Source organism: Lolium perenne, chromosome 5, assembly GCF_019359855.2.
Source record: "Lolium perenne isolate Kyuss_39 chromosome 5, Kyuss_2.0, whole genome shotgun sequence".
Lineage (NCBI taxonomy): Eukaryota > Viridiplantae > Streptophyta > Magnoliopsida > Poales > Poaceae > Lolium > Lolium perenne.
In genome coordinates this window covers 38614060-38633846 of record NC_067248.2, presented here as the reverse complement: position 1 = coordinate 38633846, position 19787 = coordinate 38614060, and positions in this window count along the sequence as shown.

The window sequence follows — 19787 nt, the reverse complement described above, 5'->3', positions numbered from 1 at the left end:
AGTTTAAGGCTGTGGTTAGATTTATTCTTAATTACTTTCTTGTAGTTGCGGATGCTTGCAAGGGGTATAATCACAAGTATGTATTAGTCCTAGGAAGGGCGGTACATTAGCATAGGTTCACCCACACAACACTTATCATAACAATGAAGATTATTTAGCCGTATGTAGCGAAAGCACTAGACTAAAATCCCGTGTGTCCTCGAGAACGTTTGGTCATTATAAGTAAACAAACCGGCTTGTCCTTTGTGCTAAAAAGGATTGGGCCACTCGCTGCAATTGTTACTCTCGCACTTTACTTACTCGTACTTTATTCAACTGTTACATCAAAACCCCCTGAATACTTGTCTGTGAGCATTTACAGTGAATCCTTCATCGAAACTGCTTGTCAACACCTTCTGCTCCTCGTTGGGATCGACATTCTTACTTATCGAAAATACTACGATACACCCCCTATACTTGTGGGTCATCAGATGCCGCCGCCGCCAATCCCATCTCGGGGGATTCAGGAGATCGCCTCCGGCACCCTGCCGGAGAGGGGAATCATCTCCCGGAGGACTCTTCATCACCATGATCGCCTCCGGATTGATGTGTGAGTAGTTCACACCTGGACTATGGGTCCATAGCAGTAGCTAGATGGTTGTCTTCTCCTCATGTGCTATCATTGTTCGATCTTGTGAGCTGCCTATCATGATCAAGATCATCTATTTGTAATGTTACATGTTGTGTTTGTTGGGATCCGATGAATATGGAATACTATGTCAAGTTGATTATCAATCTATCATATATGTGTTGTTTATGATCTTGCATGCTCTCCGTTGCTAGTAGAGGCTCTGGCCAAGTTGATACTTGTAACTCCAAGAGGGAGTATTTATGCTCGATAGTGGGTTCATGCCTCCATTAAATCTGGGACGGTGATGAAAGTTCTAAGGTTGTGGATGTGCTGTTGCCACTAGGGATAAAACATCAATGCTTTGTCTAAGGATATTTGTGTTGATTACATTACGCACCATACTTAATGCAATTGTCTGTTGTTTGCAACTTAATACTGGAAGGGGTGCGGATGCTAACCCGAAGGTGGACTTTTTAGGCATAGATGCATGCTGGATAGCAGTCTATGTACTTTGTCGTAATGCCCAATTAAATCTCATATTACTCATCATGATATGTATGTGCATTGTTATGCCCTCTCTATTTGTCAATTGCCCAACTGTAATTTTTTCACCCAACATGCTTTATCTTATTGGAGAGACACCACTAGTGAACTGTGGACCCCGGTCCATTCTTTTACATCTGAATACAATCTACTGCAAACATTGTTCTTTACTGTTCTTCGCATACAAACATCATTTTCCACACCATACATTTAATCCTTTGTTACAGCAAGCCGGTGAGATTGACAACCTCACTGTTTAGTTGGGGCAAAGTATTTGGATTGTGTTGTGCAGGTTCCACGTTGGCGCCGGAATCCCTGGTGTTGTGCCGCACTACACTCCGTCACCAACAACCTTCACGTGCTCCTTGACTCCTACTGGTTCGATAACCTTGGTTTCTTACTGAGGGAAAACTTGTTGCTGTACGCATCACACCTTCCTCTTGGGGTTCCCAACGGTCATGTGCTTTACGCGTCATTGATACGTCTCCAACGCATCCATAAATTCTTATGTTCCATGCTACTTTTATGATGATACTCACATGTTTTATACACACTTTATGTCATTATTATGCATTTTACGGCACTAACCTATTGACAAGATGCCGAAGGGCCAGTTGCTATTTTCTGCTGTTTTGGTTTCAGAAATCCTACAAAGGAAACATTCTCGGAATTGGACGAAATCAACGCCCAGGGTTTTATTTTTCCACGAAGCTTCCAGAAGACCGAAAGGATTACGAAGTGGGGCGACGAGGCGACGCCACGCCAGGGCCGCGCGGCCAAGGGTGGGGCCGCGCCGCCCTGTTGTGTGGGGCCCTCGCGCCGCCTCCAATGCTACCCTTCCGCCTACTTAAAGCCTCTGTCGCGAAAACCCTATCACAATAAGCCATGATACGAGAAGAGTTCCAGAGCCGCCGCCATCGTGAAGCCAAGATTCGGGGGACAGAAGTCTTTGTTCCGGCACGCCGCCGGGACGGGAAGTGCCCCCGGAAGGCATCTCCATCGACACCACAGCCATCTTCATCGCCATCGCTGTCTCCCATGATGAGGAGGGAGTAGTTCTCCCCAGAGGCTGAGGGCTCTACCGGTAGCTATGTGGTTCATCTCTCTCTCTCCCATGGTGTGATCTTTATGTGATCATGAGCTTTGTATCACTATTAATCTATGTGCTACTCTAGTGATGTTATTAAAGTAGTCTATTCCTCCTCCATGATGTAATGTTGACAGTGTGTGCATCATGTAGTACTTGGTATAAGCTATGATTGTGATCTCTTGTAGATTATGAAGTTAACTATTACTATTATAGTATTGATGCGATCTATTCCCCCTTTCATAGCTGAAGTTGACAGTGTGCATGCTATGTTACTACTCGGTCTAAATTGCAACGGTCTATTATGCACTCTAGAGGTTACTTAAATATGAACTCCGAATGTTGTGGAGCTTGTTAACTCCGGCTTGAGGGAGCTCTTGTAGCCCTACACAATGAATGGTGTTTGTTATCCAACAAGAGAGTGTAGAGTAGTTTTATTATGTGTCATTGTTGAGAGTGTCCACTAGTGAAAGTAGGATCCCTAGGCCTTGTTTCCAAATATCGAATCTCCGTTTATTTACTGTTCTACTGCATGTTTACTCGCTGCCATATTTATTTCAGATTGTTATTACCACTCATATTCATCCATATTACTTGTATTTCACTATCTTTTCGCCGAACTAGTGCACCTATACATCTAACAAGTGTATTAGGTGTGTTGGGGACACAAGAGACTTCTTGTATCGTGATTGCAGGGTTGCTTGAGAGGGATATCTTTGACCTCTACCTCCCTGAGTTCGATAAACCTTGGGTGATTCACTTAAGGGAAACTTGTTGCTGTTCTACAAACCTCTGCTCTTGGAGGCCCAACACTGTCTACAGGAAAAGAACCGTGCGTAGACATCAAGCTATTTTCTGGCGCCGTTGCCGGGGAGGTAAGGTAAAAGGTATTCACATCCTCCGACTACTAAGATATTTCCTAGCACTGTTGCCGGTGTGTGAGTGCTCGAAGCTATTTCCTTCAGATCCTGCAATTGCATCTTTTTGTTTCTTGTTTTTATTTTTCACTAGTTAGGCATAATGGAAAACAACAGTGAGCTTTTTAATCTATTTCCTGAGTTAAGATATGGATTGTTTGATGCTAAAATTAAAAAACCTATAGAACCTTATTTGCATGCTAGTAGCAATGTTATTAGTATGAACGCAATTACTGATAATGCTGAAAGATCGAGATGTCGCCTAGAGGGGGGGGGGGGGGGTGAATAGGCGATTACAAACTCTTGCGGATTTGTCTTGTATGAATGCGGAATTAAACTATCGTTTAGTTTACAAGCACAAACCCTAAATATGCTAAGCTCAACTAAGTGTAACAATAGCAACTAGAGCTAAGCAAGATAGGCACAAGATATATGTAGCACAAGTGATAGCAAGATATATGTACTTCAAGCACGATGGCTATCACAAGGAAAGAGAGCTCGGGTATAGAAATAACCGAGGCACGCGGAGACGAGGATGTATTCCCGTGTTCCCTTGCTTTGCAACAAGGTACGTCACGTTTGGAGGAGTGGAGGTCCCACGAAGGATTCCCCGCGCCACGAAGGCTCACCCTATTCTCCGAACCACACCCACGAAGGATAATGGCCCTTTCCTTATGGTTAGCTTTTCCTCCGCTCCGGAGATGGCAAGCTCCACAACCACTTCACAAGCTCCACGAAGGAGAAGCCCGGGCCTCTTCACAATCTTCTTGAAGAGATCACCGGAGCACCAATCACCAAGCCAACTAGGAGGTCACCCTCCAAGAGTAACAAGCTCACGGTCTCTCACTCGAACAAATCGTGGTGGAGAGCTCAACACTATGCAATGATGCAAAGCAAGAACACCGGAGGTGTTCAAGTCCTTCACACTCAAATCCCACCAAAGCAACGAATGCTAGGATGAGATTGGAGAGGAAGAACAAGGGGAAAGTCAACCAAAGACTCCAAGATCTAGATCCCAAGAGTTTCCCTCACTTAGAGAAGAAATCGATCGGTGGAAGTGTAGATCTAGATCCCCTCTCCCAAATCCTCAAATATGAGCAAGAATGGTTGGAGGATTCAAGGGGGAGAGCAAGTTCTTCAAATAGTAGCAATGGAGGAGAGAGAATGGGAAGAACTTCCCAAGCTCAAGGTGGAAGAAGCCTATTTATAGCTAAGAGGGAAATAGAACCGTTGGGGGGAAAACAGGAAAAAAACAAAGGAAAACGGGCTAAAAATCGCCGCAGCCGGCCGGCTGACCGGACCAGCCGGACAGGCCGGTCTGCAGAACCCCAGCCGGACGAGAGACCGGGCGGGGCGCGCGCCGCGCGGGCGGCGGATAAGGCCCAGGGGCGCGCGGGGGAGGCGGCCCGGCAGAGATCCGGTCAGGCCGGGGTGGTGGCCGGGCCAGGCCGGCGCGCGGCCCGGTGGACCGATCGGCAACCGACTGCCCCGGGTGGGCGGCGTGCGGCCCGGTCGGCCGGTCGGCCGGCTGCCCCTCCCCTTTTTTCTTTTTCTTCTTTTTCTTCTTTTTCCTCTTTTTCCTTTTTCTTTAATAACTAATGCTCCCGAACTCCGATTCGAATGAAACCAATTTTGTTTGGAAGATAACAACAAATGCTATCTTATAGAAAGTGAAAACACAAGAATCTGTAGGAGGGGATTTTATCATGAATATAAAAGGTAGAACCTTATATCATGAATAACCGGTAAAATCACCCAACCTCGAAAACGCAATAGAAGATGCATGCGAACTCCGTTTTCGATGAACTTGGGCTTGTTGTAAAGCTAGCAACAAGCTCAAGAACCTCACATAGAGAAACACCAAGAAGCAATAAGGATATGCAAAATATGCAAAGGATTGAGCTCCCTAAGACGATGTGATCAAGTTACTCAACCGAAAGCCCCTCTTAATAGTGCGGCTATCTATCCTATAATCCGGTCTCCCAACATCCACCTTGAGACCGGTAAAAGGAAAACCTAGCAAGGCCATACCTTTGCCTTGCGCATCCCGCTTGATCTTGATGATAACTCTTCAAGCTTCACTCAAGCCGGAATGCCACACTTGATCAATGTTGCTTCGTGAAGACTCACAAATGCTCCCCCATACACTATGATGGGAAAGCCCCATTGATGCACATCTTCACATGTCCATTATCACCAAATGGACGACAAGCTTCAAGCATGTGATCCACTCAAGATACTCATCTTGAACTTGTCCAACTCAACCTTGTATCTTCTCATACGATGTTCTTGATCCAATACACAAGGTATACATTTATCTTCATGGCATCCATACTTGAATCCAACACATGGAGAACAAGTAGTACCTATGGAATATTCCTTCATATAAACTCAATGAAAACATTAGTCCATAGGGGTTGTCATTAATTACCAAAACCACACATAGGGGCAATATACCCTTACAATCTCCCCCATTTTGGTAATTGATGACAACCACAATAAGAGGGTTTATATAATGAATATTAGTGACAAGTACGCAACTTATCCGAGAATAAGTTGTATACAAGAGGTTGTATTTGATATGGTCAAGTAACACAAAGCAACTAGTCCATATCAAAACCGGCTCTACTCACACAACTACAACAAATGCAATGGATGTGAGTAGAACCAATATATATATAGAAAACTCCCCCACAATGGATGCACGTGTGATGAACATGAATTCATTGCATATATTGTCAAGATTAACCATTGGGATAGTTTCCACTATATATATACAACCATGCAAGACATATAAATATGGAATGCATGAGAGGCAAAACACTTAAGCACAAACCAAGCTTAAGTATAAAACCATTCCCTTAAACCCTCTAAACTTCTCCCCCATTGGCATCGATTGTAAAAATGGGTGAAAAATTTAGAAGGCCAATATAATGTGAGTTCCTCCCCAAAGTGTGCACTTCTCATAATTTGAGTGGAATCAAGTGCACATATCCAATGATGAATACTTGAAGGAAATCAAACTATATTGAGGATCAAAGATTGCATAAAGATAACATGGTGAGGTGAGCTTCAACAAATAAAGCAAGCAATCAAAGATCCAATTGGACAACCAAAGATATCATGATAAGAGAAATATAGTGCTCAAAAAATAAGAAAGCTCCCCAAGGTTCGTGCACAATTTATAATGTTTGCATTTGAATACAATATGCAAAAACATGGAATCCTCACTCCCTATATATCATTTAGAACACAACTAAGATAAAGAGAGTATGCTTATCAAGAACAACTTTAATCCAACAATTACGAGATATGAGTGCATGAAGAAAATAAATAAACCAAGCACTCATAAATTTTCTTTACCAACCCACTAAAAACAAAAGGGGTAAAAGATGGTCGGCAAAGATCAAGGATATCAAGGTGATGGATTAACACTCTTATGTATATGAGTTTCTAAAGTGGACAAAGTGATTCATAAAGAAACATGCACACACAAGAGGTTAACAAAATAGATAAAACAAGATATCCAAGATGAAGTCATAAAATATACCAAAGGATGTTTGCTTAAGAAGCATATATAGCCTATGGCTCCAATTTTCACTTATGGTATATATGAATGAACTTCAACCAAGTTAAACCTCAAAAACATTACAACTAACAATAAGGGAAGTAGAGCTAGTTGGAGTGTTTTGAGAAAGGCAACAAGTATCACAAATACGGATTTATTTCACAAATTCATCAATATTGCACACAAGAGCTCTTTGAGGAAATGATATGCAATAAATTGCTAGAGGGCATATTTGTGATAGGTGAATCATAAAATATGATATATATATATATATATAACCTATCATATGCATCTTCTCAAATTACTCAAATGTTCAATAAGAAGTTTTACTTTAAAAGGGTTTTTCAAGAACCGCAATATTTTCGAAATAAATAATTTCATGCCAAGATACAACTTACAAGAGGTTGGATGCTATATGAGAGTGCATGAATAAGATACTTGTTACCGAGATGGCAATGGCTTGATGTAGTAGATAAGAGTTCATCGATCATCCTAGCTTGACTCCAATCCTCATATGGTGACAACACCTTCCTTATAGATGAGACAAGCCTCCATTGCATCTCCAATGTACCTAAAGCATCATTCAAGTACATCTTGGTCCCCAAACTCATTGGGTCCAACATGGTTAGACTAACCACAATATATAGGACACACTCCATATAACCATGTGCATATTTAGATGAAATTTGAATTTCATGCACATCTTAGCCATTTAGGATTTGATGGAGTATATCCTACATAATGGATCAAAAGAAAGCAAGCATGCTATAAGTATAAACAAATTACATATAAGCATGCACTAAAACTTTTAAAGATCCAAGAAAGATATGCTTTGGACAAAACACCAAAAGAATTAAATAAGGCATAGAGGTGTTTACAAAACAAATTTGTTGTCCAAATTATATCTAAGAAGCAAATCTCAAAAGATTTGTTCAACAAAGTTCAACAAATGAACTAAGAAGAAACCATTGAGCATAAAGGATGAAATAAAGCAAACATGCTCAAAGATTTATCTCATTCAAGCTAATAAAATATGTAAGAAGGAATGAGATAGCAAACTCCCAAAAAGAGCAAGGTTCAAACAAATAAACCAAACCCTCTACACCTTTCACAATGGCACAATGTACCGTAAGGAAAAGGTTTGTCTTCCAAAACAAACACTTGATATGAATCAAGAGAATTTATCAAAAGATTTTTCAAAGGAACAAGGAAGACACATGGGAGCAACAAAGATTTGTTGGAAATAAAATAAGGCAATAAGAAACAATCCAAGGTGAAGATGATCCATAGATTCAACCACATACAAGATTGTCAATTGTCAAAGACAATGAGAATATTGGAATTAACTTAGGTGGTATATTAACAAGGATAGTAAGGATCAATTTCACAATAAAAGGCATATGATAAGTATATAGAATTAAGCACTATGCAAGGATGAAGATTCTTGATAGCTTCAACTAGCCAAACAATCACGCACGGCAATGATTAGAATAACTTGAAGCAAACGGTGTCCCAAATAAGATATAGAGATATGTATTTGAGGAAAAACGTACCAAGAATTTCTTACTCAAACAAGAACTCATAAGATGAGTAATAAAAGATTTTTTTTAATAAGAATGGAGCTTGTTTGAGCAAACATGCCACTTAGGAACAAGATAATTAAGAGTATCAACTATAAGTGGCAAAACCTCATATGTTCACATTTCCTAGGTTTGTGATATGTACAAAACATATTACTCCCCCATAATGTGATAAAACATTTCTTCTTAATCAAGAGGCAATTGAAATTCGACTAGAGATGATTAATGGACATTTAGAATTTGAATTTCTCATGAGTATGACACACCACATAGTGACTAGATAATCTTGCAATATCAATACTAAGTGGTGATACCCATATACACACATTTTATAGAAGGAGAAATGCACAAAGCATAACACTCCCCCAAAATGGGATGTTCCATTAATCACTCAAAGAGAGCCAAATAAAATATCATCAAGATGCATTAGGCTCAAAATAATACACAAGTATATGATGAGTCAAACAAACATACTTGAATACACAAGATAGGTAAGTAAGACACAACACATACACACAAATATTTGGTACAAAACCAAACATGCAAAGGGGCAAGTAACTTACAATATACATGAAGATTTGAAATATAAGTTACCGCAAGGAGGAACATTGGATATAAGATATAGATGATGATCCATATGACTTGGCTTGGTCAAAGTTTAATATATGAAGATCCCTTAATTCTTCATGAAGTAGCCAAATCTCCAATGCCCTCCACATGCACCTATTGATCAAGTTTGAGATTGTTGGTCCCCAACCAAGTTGGGTCCTAAGAGATTAGTCACAATAGGCTTGGCAACCCAAATGGTTCTTTTCTTGAAACCACTTTGAGTTCCAACAAACTTGGCAAACACATTGCCATCCTTATCCTTCCCTAGAGAATAATCATTATCAACAACTATAGGGTTAGATAAGGTACCACCTAAGCAAGAGGAAGCAAAGTGCCCCTTCTCTCGGCATAAGTAGCAAGTGTTCCCCTTTCTCTTCTTTATTGATTTCTTCTCTTGGGGAACAATATCTTGATTCTTCTTGGGAAGTGGCCTATCTTCAACTTGAGGTCGAGCATGAGCTTGACCTTTACCTTGTGGCCGTTTCCCTTGTTGTTTCTCACTCAAGTGCTTCTTCTTCTTCAATGGGCATGATCTAACATGATGCCCTTCAACCTTGCACTTGAAGCAAACCAACTTGGCCGGATCCTTGACTTTGTCTTGGCCCTTCTTCTTATTGCTCTTGCACTTGGACTTGTTCTTGTTATTGGAGTTGAATCCAAGTCCACTCTTGTCATTGGGGGATTGTTGCACACTTAGCATCTTGTCAAGTGCGGATTTCCCTTCATGACGCTTTTCCAAGTCTTTCTTTAAAGAAAGGACTTGGGCCTCGAGCTCTTTGATTTCCTCTACATGGTTAGTAGAAATGCAAGTACTAGAGGAAGTAGAAGCTTCATTGTTAGAGCAACAAGGCAAAGTGAGTAATCCAACACAAGGTGTATCACTAGTTTGACTAGATGGATTACAAGGACTAGCACATGGCAATATAACATTTGTAGTAGAGATTGTGCTAACATCCATATGAGGCTCACAAGATGTTACCTTAGTGATACTTGCCTCATGAGCTAACTTTAGCCCATCATAGGAAATTAGAAGATCATCATGAGAGCTTGAGAGCTTTTTATAACTTTCTTCCAATTCCCTATAATTGCTAGTTAGCAACTCAAGTTGAGCCCTTAGCTCAACATTCTCCTCTACGGTAGATGCTTCACAAGAATTAGAGTTAGTAGCACAAGCATCAACAATAGTTTTCTCATTTTCATGCATATAGGATTCAATTTTTTGTGTAAGCATGAAATTAGCATGCTTCTCATCTTTTAGCTCATGCTTGAGGAGAGTGAATCTCATTTCCTCATTTTCAACATGGGACTCCAACTTCACTATGGTTTCCTTATATTTATTCAAGATATCCATAGAGTGTTCGAGATTAGCACGAGCTTCTTTATTACCATGAAGAGAAGCATATATCATTGCCATATTATGCACCAAGGTATTATATTCTTCATCATTATCATCATCATCACTCTCATCATTAGAGGAAGTGTTAGGAGTCAAAGTAGGAGATACCTTTGATCCATTTGCCATAAGGCACATGTGCATACCGGAGAATGAAGATGAAGATATTCTTGAATCCTCATTTGAAAACATGCCTTGATCCATATAGTGTTCGGTTTCCTCTACATTGTTAGTCAACAAACAACTAGAGGAAATATAAGCATTTTGATTATGGGGGCAAGACAAGGTAAGCATATCTTCATGAGATCTATGTAAGCAATTTACACATGATATGCAAGGACTATCAACACAAGCATGTAGATTATTTTCAATGCAAGATGTGTTTAAGTCCAAAGAGGAAACATTGCAATGAGATAGAGATGAAGAGTCATCACTATTGAGCACAATATCAACATTGCAATTTCCCTCACCACTCACCATATCATTACCTTGTATCTTGCAACACGTTGGTGAAGTGGAAGAAGATGATATATCATCACGACCGGAGGTGGAAGCAACTTGGAGCTCTTCATGATGTGAAGGGGAAGAGAGCTCCTCGGAGTCACCACCGACCAATTGAGAAGTGGATCCACCAAACATTTCCTTAAGCTTGATCCACATCTCATGAGACGATTTTCGCTTTATATATATCAAGAACCTACGAAAATCGGGTCTCAAAGAGAATAAAAGCTCATTAGATACTTGAGCTTCAAGATGTAAGTTTTTCTCATCCTCTAAAGATAGATTTTGAGAATCCATCGGAGGAGAAAACCGACATCTAGAAATTGCTCTATATGTGGACACAAGGTCCGAAGTTTACAAAGCAAGCAATTTCGCCACAAATGATAATTTGTGCCAACAAAGATAATTGTGTCATTGTGCACTAAATTACTAGCCGACATCTTTACTCTCAAGGCGGTGAAGCCTAAAACAAGGAGAGACCTTCCTCAGATACCAATTCAAAGAACCTTATGACGCCTACAGCCGGGGGGGGGTGAATAGGCGATTACAAACTCTTGCGGATTTGTCTTGTATGAATGCGGAATTAAACTATCGTTTAGTTTACAAGCACAAACCCTAAATATGCTAAGCTCAACTAAGTGTAACAATAGCAACTAGAGCTAAGCAAGATAGGCACAAGATATATGTAGCACAAGTGATAGCAAGATATATGTACTTCAAGCACGATGGCTATCACAAGGAAAGAGAGCTCGGGTATAGAAATAACCGAGGCACGCGGAGACGAGGATGTATTCCCGTGTTCCCTTGCTTTGCAACAAGGTACGTCACGTTTGGAGGAGTGGAGGTCCCACGAAGGATTCCCCGCGCCACGATGGCTCACCCTATTCTCCGAACCACACCCACGAAGGATAATGGCCCTTTCCTTATGGTTAGCTTTTCCTCCGCTCCGGAGATGGCAAGCTCCACAACCACTTCACAAGCTCCACGAAGGAGAAGCCCGGGCCTCTTCACAATCTTCTTGAAGAGATCACCGGAGCACCAATCACCAAGCCAACTAGGAGGTCACCCTCCAAGAGTAACAAGCTCACGGTCTCTCACTCGAACAAATCGTGGTGGAGAGCTCAACACTATGCAATGATGCAAAGCAAGAACACCGGAGGTGTTCAAGTCCTTCACACTCAAATCCCACCAAAGCAACGAATGCTAGGATGAGATTGGAGAGGAAGAACAAGGGGAAAGTCAACCAAAGACTCCAAGATCTAGATCCCAAGAGTTTCCCTCACTTAGAGAAGAAATCGATCGGTGGAAGTGTAGATCTAGATCCCCTCTCCCAAATCCTCAAATATGAGCAAGAATGGTTGGAGGATTCAAGGGGGAGAGCAAGTTCTTCAAATAGTAGCAATGGAGGAGAGAGAATGGGAAGAACTTCCCAAGCTCAAGGTGGAAGAAGCCTATTTATAGCTAAGAGGGAAATAGAACCGTTGGGGGGGAAAACAGGAAAAAAACAAAGGAAAAACGGGCTAAAAATCGCCCCAGCCGGCGGCCCAGCCGGCTGACCGGACCAGCAGCCGGACAGGCCGGTCTGCAGGCCGGCCCAGCCGGAGCAGAGACCGGGCGGGGCGCGCGCCGCGCAGGGCGGCGGATAAGGCCCAGGGGCGGCGCGGGGGAGGCGGCCCGGCGGGAGATCGGTCAGGCCGGGTGGTGGCCGGGCCAGGCCGGCGCGCGGCCCGGTGGACCGGTCGGCAACCGACTGCCCCGGGTGGGCCGGCGTGCGGCCCGGTCGGCCGGTCGGCCGGCCGGCTGCCCCTCCCCTTTTTTCTTTTTCTTCTTTTTCTTCTTTTTCCTCTTTTTCCTTTTTCTTTAATAACTAATGCTCCCGAACTCCGATTCGAATGAAACCAATTTTGTTTGGAAGATAACAACAAATGCTATCTTATAGAAAGTGAAAACACAAGAATCTGTAGGAGGGGATTTTATCATGAATATAAAAGGTAGAACCTTATATCATGAATAACCGGTAAAATCACCCAACCTCGAAAACGCAATAGAAGATGCATGCGAACTCCGTTTTCGATGAACTTGGGCTTGTTGTAAAGCTAGCAACAAGCTCAAGAACCTCACATAGAGAAACACCAAGAAGCAATAAGGATATGCAAAATATGCAAAGGATTGAGCTCCCTAAGACGATGTGATCAAGTTACTCAACCGAAAGCCCCTCTTAATAGTGCGGCTATCTATCCTATAATCCGGTCTCCCAACATCCACCTTGAGACCGGTAAAAGGAAAACCTAGCAAGGCCATACCTTTGCCTTGCGCATCCCGCTTGATCTTGATGATAACTCTTCAAGCTTCACTCAAGCCGGAATGCCACACTTGATCAATGTTGCTTCGTGAAGACTCACAAATGCTCCCCCATACACTATGATGGGAAAGCCCCATTGATGCACATCTTCACATGTCCATTATCACCAAATGGACGACAAACTTCAAGCATGTGATCCACTCAAGATACTCATCTTGAACTTGTCCAACTCAACCTTGTATCTTCTCATACGATGTTCTTGATCCAATACACAAGGTATACATTTATCTTCATGGCATCCATACTTGAATCCAACACATGGAGAACAAGTAGTACCTATGGAATATTCCTTCATATAAACTCAATGAAAACATTAGTCCATAGGGGTTGTCATTAATTACCAAAACCACACATAGGGGCAATATACCCTTACAAATGCTATGGAAGAACCTAAGCTTGGGGAAGCTGGTTTTGATGAGTGTGATATTTTTAGTCCCCCAAGCATGGAGGAGAAAACTTACTTTGATGATACTTTACCTCCTATATATGATGATTACAATGATGATTGTTGAAGGAGATATGCCCTAGAGGCAATAATAAAGTGGTTATTATTTATATCTTTATGTTTATGATAAATGTTTATATATCATGCTATAATTGTATTAACCGAAACATTAGTACATGTGTGATATGTAGACAAACAAAGAAGTCCCTAGTATGCCTCTTAACTAGCTTGTTGATTAATGGATGATTAGTTTCATAATCATGAACATTGGATGTTATTAATAACAAGGTTATATCATTGTATGAATGATGTAATGGACACACCCAATTAAGCGTAGCATAAGATCTCATCATTAAGTTATTTGCTATAAGCTTTCGATACATAGTTACCTAGTCCTTATGACCATGAGATCATGTAAATCACTTATACCGGAAAGGTACTTTGATTACACCAAACGCCACTGCGTAAATGGGTGGTTATAAAGGTGGGATTAAGTATCCAGAAAGTATGAGTTGAGGCATATGGATCAACAGTGGGATTTGTCCATCCCGATGACGGATAGATATACTCTGGGCCCTCTCGGTGGAATGTCGTCTAATGTCTTGCAAGCATATGAATGAGTTCATAAGAGACCACATACCACCGTACGAGTAAAGAGTACTTGTCAGGAGACGAGGTTGAACAAGGTATAGAGTGATACCGAAGATCAAACCTCGGACAAGTAAAATATCGCGTGACAAAGGGAATTGGTATTGTATGTGAATGGTTCATTCGATCACTAAAGTCATCGTTGAATATGTGGGAGCCATTATGGATCTCCAGATCCCGCTATTGGTTATTGGTCGGAGTGAGTACTCAACCATGTCCGCATAGTTCACGAACCGTAGGGTGACACACTTAAAGTTGGATGTTGAAATGGTAGAACTTGAATATGGAATGGAGTTCGAATATTTGTTCGGAGTCCCGGATGAGATCCCGGACATCACGAGGAGTCCCGGAATGGTCCGGAGAATAAGATTCATATATAGGATGTCATTTTATGTGAATTAAAATGATTCGGAAGGTTCTATGGAAGGTTCTAGAAGGTTCTAGAAAAGTCCGGAAGAAACCACCAAGGAAGGTGGAGTCCCGGTGGGACTCCACCTCCATGGCCGGCCAACCCTAGTGGGGGAGGAGTCCCAAGTGGACTCCCCCTTAGGGGGCCGGCCACCCCCCATATGGAAGGGGGGAATCCCACCCCAAGTGGGATTCCCACCCTAGGTAGGTTTCCTTTTCATATGGAAGGTTTTGGTTTCGGGTCTTATTCGAAGACTTGGAGACCAACACTTGGGGTTCCACCTATATAATGAGGGGCCAAGGGAGGGGGTCGGCCACCCGAAGACCACAAGCTGGCCGCCCCCCTTGAAGTGGCCGGCCACCCCCTCCCAAACCCTAGCCGCCCCCTCTCCTCCATATCTCCCGCGTAGCTTTAGCGAAGCTCCGCCGGAGTTCTCCACCGCCACCGACACCACGCCGTCGTGTTGTCGGATTCAAGAGGAGCTACTACTTCCGCTGCTCGCTGGAACGGGAGGTGGACGTCGTCTTCATCAACAACCGAACGTGTGACCGAGTACGGAGGTGCTGCCCGTTCGTGGCGCCGGAAGCGATCGTGATCAAGATCTTCTACGCGCTTTTGCAAGCGGCAAGTGAACGTCTACCGCAGCAACAAGAGCCTCATCTTGTAGGCTTTGGAATCTCTTCAAGGGTGAGACTCGATACCCCCTCGTTGCTACCGTCTTCTAGATTGCATCTTGGCTTGGATTGCGTGTTCGCGGTAGGAAATTTTTTGTTTTCTATGCAACGTTATCCTACAGTGGTATCAGAGCCGTGTCTATGCATAGATGGTTGCACGAGTAGAACACAATGGTTTTGTGGGCGTTGATGCTCTTGTTATCTTTAGTTTGAGTACTTTGCATCTTTGTGGCATAGTGGGATGAAGCGGCTCGGACTAACTTTACATGACCGCGTTCATGAGACTTGTTCCTCGTTCGACATGCAACTTGTATTGCATAAGAGGCTTTGCGGGTGTCTGTCTCTCCTACTATAGTGAAGATTCAATTTACTCTTCTATTGAAAACATTAGTATCAATGTTGTGGTTCAGGTTCGTAGGTAGATTAGATCTCTCTCGAAAACCCTAAACCACGTAAAATATGCAAACCAAATTAGAGACGTCTAACTTGTTTTTGCTGGGTTTGGTGATGTGATATGGCCATAATGTGATGATGAATATGTATGAGATGATCATTATTGTATTGTGGCAACCGGCAGGAGCCTTATGGTTATCTTTAAATTTCATGTTGAGTAGTATTTCAAAGTAGTTGTAATAGTTGCTACATGGAGGACAATCATGAAGACGGCGCCATTGACCTTGACGCTACACCGACGATGATGGAGATCATGCCCGAAGATGATGGAGATCATATCCGTGCTTTGGAGATGAAGATCAAAGGCGCAAAGACAAAAGGGCCATATCATATCACATATGAACTGCATGTGATGTTAATCCTTTTATGCATCTTATTTTGCTTAGATCGCGACGGTAGCATTATAAGATGATCCCTCACTAAAATCTCAAGATAATAAAGTGTTCATCCTTAGTAGCACCGTTACCATGACTTGTCGTTTCGAAGCATCTCGTGATGATCAGGTGTGTTAGAATCAACAAGTTCATACAACGGGTGCAAGATAGTTTTGCACATGCGGATACTAAGGTGGCCTTGACGAGCCTAGCATGTACAGACATGGTCTCGGAACACGTGATACCGAAAGGTAGAGCATGAATCATATGGTTGATATGATGAACACTTTGAGTGTTCGCCATTGAAATCACACCTTGTCTCGTGATGATCGGACTTAGGTGCGGTGGATTTGGTTCGTGTGATCACTAAGACAATGCGAGGGATATTGTTTTGAGTGGGAGTTCATCTAGATTTTTAATTATGTTGAATTAAAATTTGAACTCAATTTGTCATAAACTTAGTCTAAACTTTTGCAAATATATGTTGTAGAGATGGTGTCCCCAATCAATTTTAACCAGTTCCAAGAGAAAGAAAAACTTAAGAGCAACGGTAGCAACTTCACCGACTGGTTCCGTCATGTGAGGATCTTCCTCTCTGGTGGAAATCTGCAATATGTGCTTGATGCACCGCTAGGTGACCCTCCTGCAGAAACTGAAACCGATGAAGTAAAAGCTGTTTACGAGACTCGGAAAATTCGGTACTCTCAAGTTCAGTGTGCCATCCTGTGCAGTCTGGAATCCGATCTTCAAAAACGTTTTGAGCACCACGATCCTCATGAGTTGATGAAAGAGCTGAAAGCTATTTTTGAGACTCATGCGGCCGTGGAATGCTATGAAGCATCGAAACAATTCTTCAGCTGCATGATGGAAGAAGGTACATCCGTTAGTGAGCACATGCTCGCCATGACCGGGCATGCAAAGAAACTCAGTGACTTGGGAATAGTGATTCCTAACAGACTGGGGATTAATCGTGTCCTTCAATCACTGCCACCAAGTTACAAGAACTTTGTGATGAACTACAATATGCAGAACATGAACAAGGAGTTACCTGAACTCTTTGGCATGCTAAAAGCTGCTGAGATTGAGATCAAGAAAGAGCACCAAGTGTTGATGGTCAACAAGACCACCAGTTTCAAGAAACAGGGCAAGTCTAAGGGAAAATTCAAGAAAGGTGGCAAGAAAGCTGCCACGCCTCCTATGAAACCTAAGAACGGCCCTAAGCCTGATGCTGAGTGCTATTCTTTGCAAGGAGAAGGGACACTGGAAGCGTAATTGCTCCAAGTATCTGGCTGATCTGAAGAGCGGCCTTGTCAAGAAGAAGAAAGAAGGTATATCTGATATACATGTTATAGATGTTTATCTCACTGGTCCTCGTTCTAGTACCTGGGTATTTGATACTGGTTCGGTTGCTCATATTTGTAACTCGACACAGGAACTAAAGAATAAACGGAGACTACTGAAAGATGAAGTGACGATGCGCGTTGGAAATGGATCCAAGGTCAATGTGATCGCAGTCGGCACACTTCCTCTACATCTACCTTCGGGATTAGTTTTAAGCCTAAATAATTGTTATTTTGTACCTGCGTTGAGCATGAACATTATATCTGGATCTTGTTTAATGCAAGACGGTTATTCATTCAAGTCTGAGAATAAAGGTTGTTATATTTTTATGAATAATATCTTTTATGGTCGAGCACCAGAAAAGAATGGCTTATTTCTGTTAGATCTCGATAGTAGTGATACGCATATAAATAACATTGATGCTAAGCGAATTAAATTGAATGATAATTCTACTTATATGTGGTAATCGTCGTCTTGGTCATATTGGAGTGAAACGCATGAAGAAACTCCATAAAGATGGATTACTTGAATCACTTGACTTTGAGTCACTTGATAGATGCGAAGCATGTCTAATGGGTAAAATGACTAAGACTCCATTTTCTGGTATGATGGAGCGAGCTACTGACTTATTGGAAATCATACATACCGATGTGTGCGGACCAATGAGCGTGGCATCGCGCGGTGGTTATCGTTATGTTCTAACCTTCACAGATGCTCTGAGTAGATATGGGTATATCTATTTCATGAAACATAAATCCGAAACTTTCGAGAAGTTTAAGGAATTCCAAAGTGAAGTAGAAAATCAACGTAACAAGAAGATTAAATTTCTACGATCTGATCGTGGAGGTGAATATCTGAGTTATGAGTTTGGCATGCATTTAAAGAAATGCGGAATACTTTCACAATTGACACCGCCGGGAACACCACAACGAAACGGTGTATCCGAACGTCGTAATCAAACTCTCTTAGACATGGTTCGTTCTATGATGTCTCTTACTGATTTGCCGTTATCATTTTGGAGTTATGCATTAGAGACAGCCGCATTCACTTTAAATAGAGCACCATCAAAATCCATAGAAACGACACCGTATGAATTATGGTTTAATAAGAAACCTAAGTTGTCGTTCCTGAAAGTTTGGGGTTGCGAAGCCTATGTAAAGAAGTTACAACCGGACAAGCTAGAACCCAAAGCGGAGAAATGCGTCTTCATAGGATACCCTAAGGAAACTATAGGGTACACTTTCTATCACAGATCCGAAGGCAAAATCTTTGTTGCTAAGAACGGAACCTTTCTTGAGAAAGAATTTCTCACTAAAGAAGTGACTGGAAGAAAAGTAGAACTCGATGAGATTGATGAATCTATACTCGTTGATCAGAGTAGCGCGATGCCGGAAATTGTACTGTACCGCCTACACCGGCAACAGAGGAAGCTAATGATAATGATCATGAAACTTCGAACGAGGAAACCATCGAACCTCGCAGATCGACAAGGGAACGTACCACTCCTGATTGGTATGATCCTTGTCTAAATGTCATGATTGTGGATAACAATGATGAGGACCCTGCGACGTATGAAGAAGCGATGATGAGCCCAGATTCCAACAAATGGCAAGAAGCCATGAAATCCGAAATGGGATCCATGTATGATAACAAAGTATGGACTTTGGTAGACTTACCTGATAGCCGAAAGGCTGTCGAGAATAAATGGATCTTCAAGAGAAAAACAGATGCCGATGGTAATATTCTTGTCTATAAAGCTCGACTTGTCGCAAAGGGTTTCCGACAAATTCAAGGAGTTGACTACGATGAGACTTTCTCACCTGTAGCGAAGCTAAAATCTGTGAGGATTTTGTTAGCAATAGCTGCATTTTTCGATTATGAGATTTGACAGATGGATGTCAAAACGGCGTTCCTTAATGGAGACATTGAGGAAGAGTTGTATATGGTACAACCCAAAGGTTTTGTCGATCCTAAAAATGCTGACAAAGTATGCAAACTTCAGCGTTCAATTTATGGACTGAAGCAAGCATCAAGAAGTTGGAACCGACGCTTTGATAAGGTGATCAAAGACTTCGGGTTTATACAGTGTCATGGAGAGGCCTGTATTTACAAGAAAGTGAGTGGGAGCTCTGTAGCATTCCTGATATTATATGTAGATGACATATTATTGATCGGAAATGATATAGAACTATTAAGCAGTGTTAAAGGTTATTTGAATAATAGTTTTTCAATGAAAGACCTTGGTGAAGCATCGTATATATTAGGCATCAAGA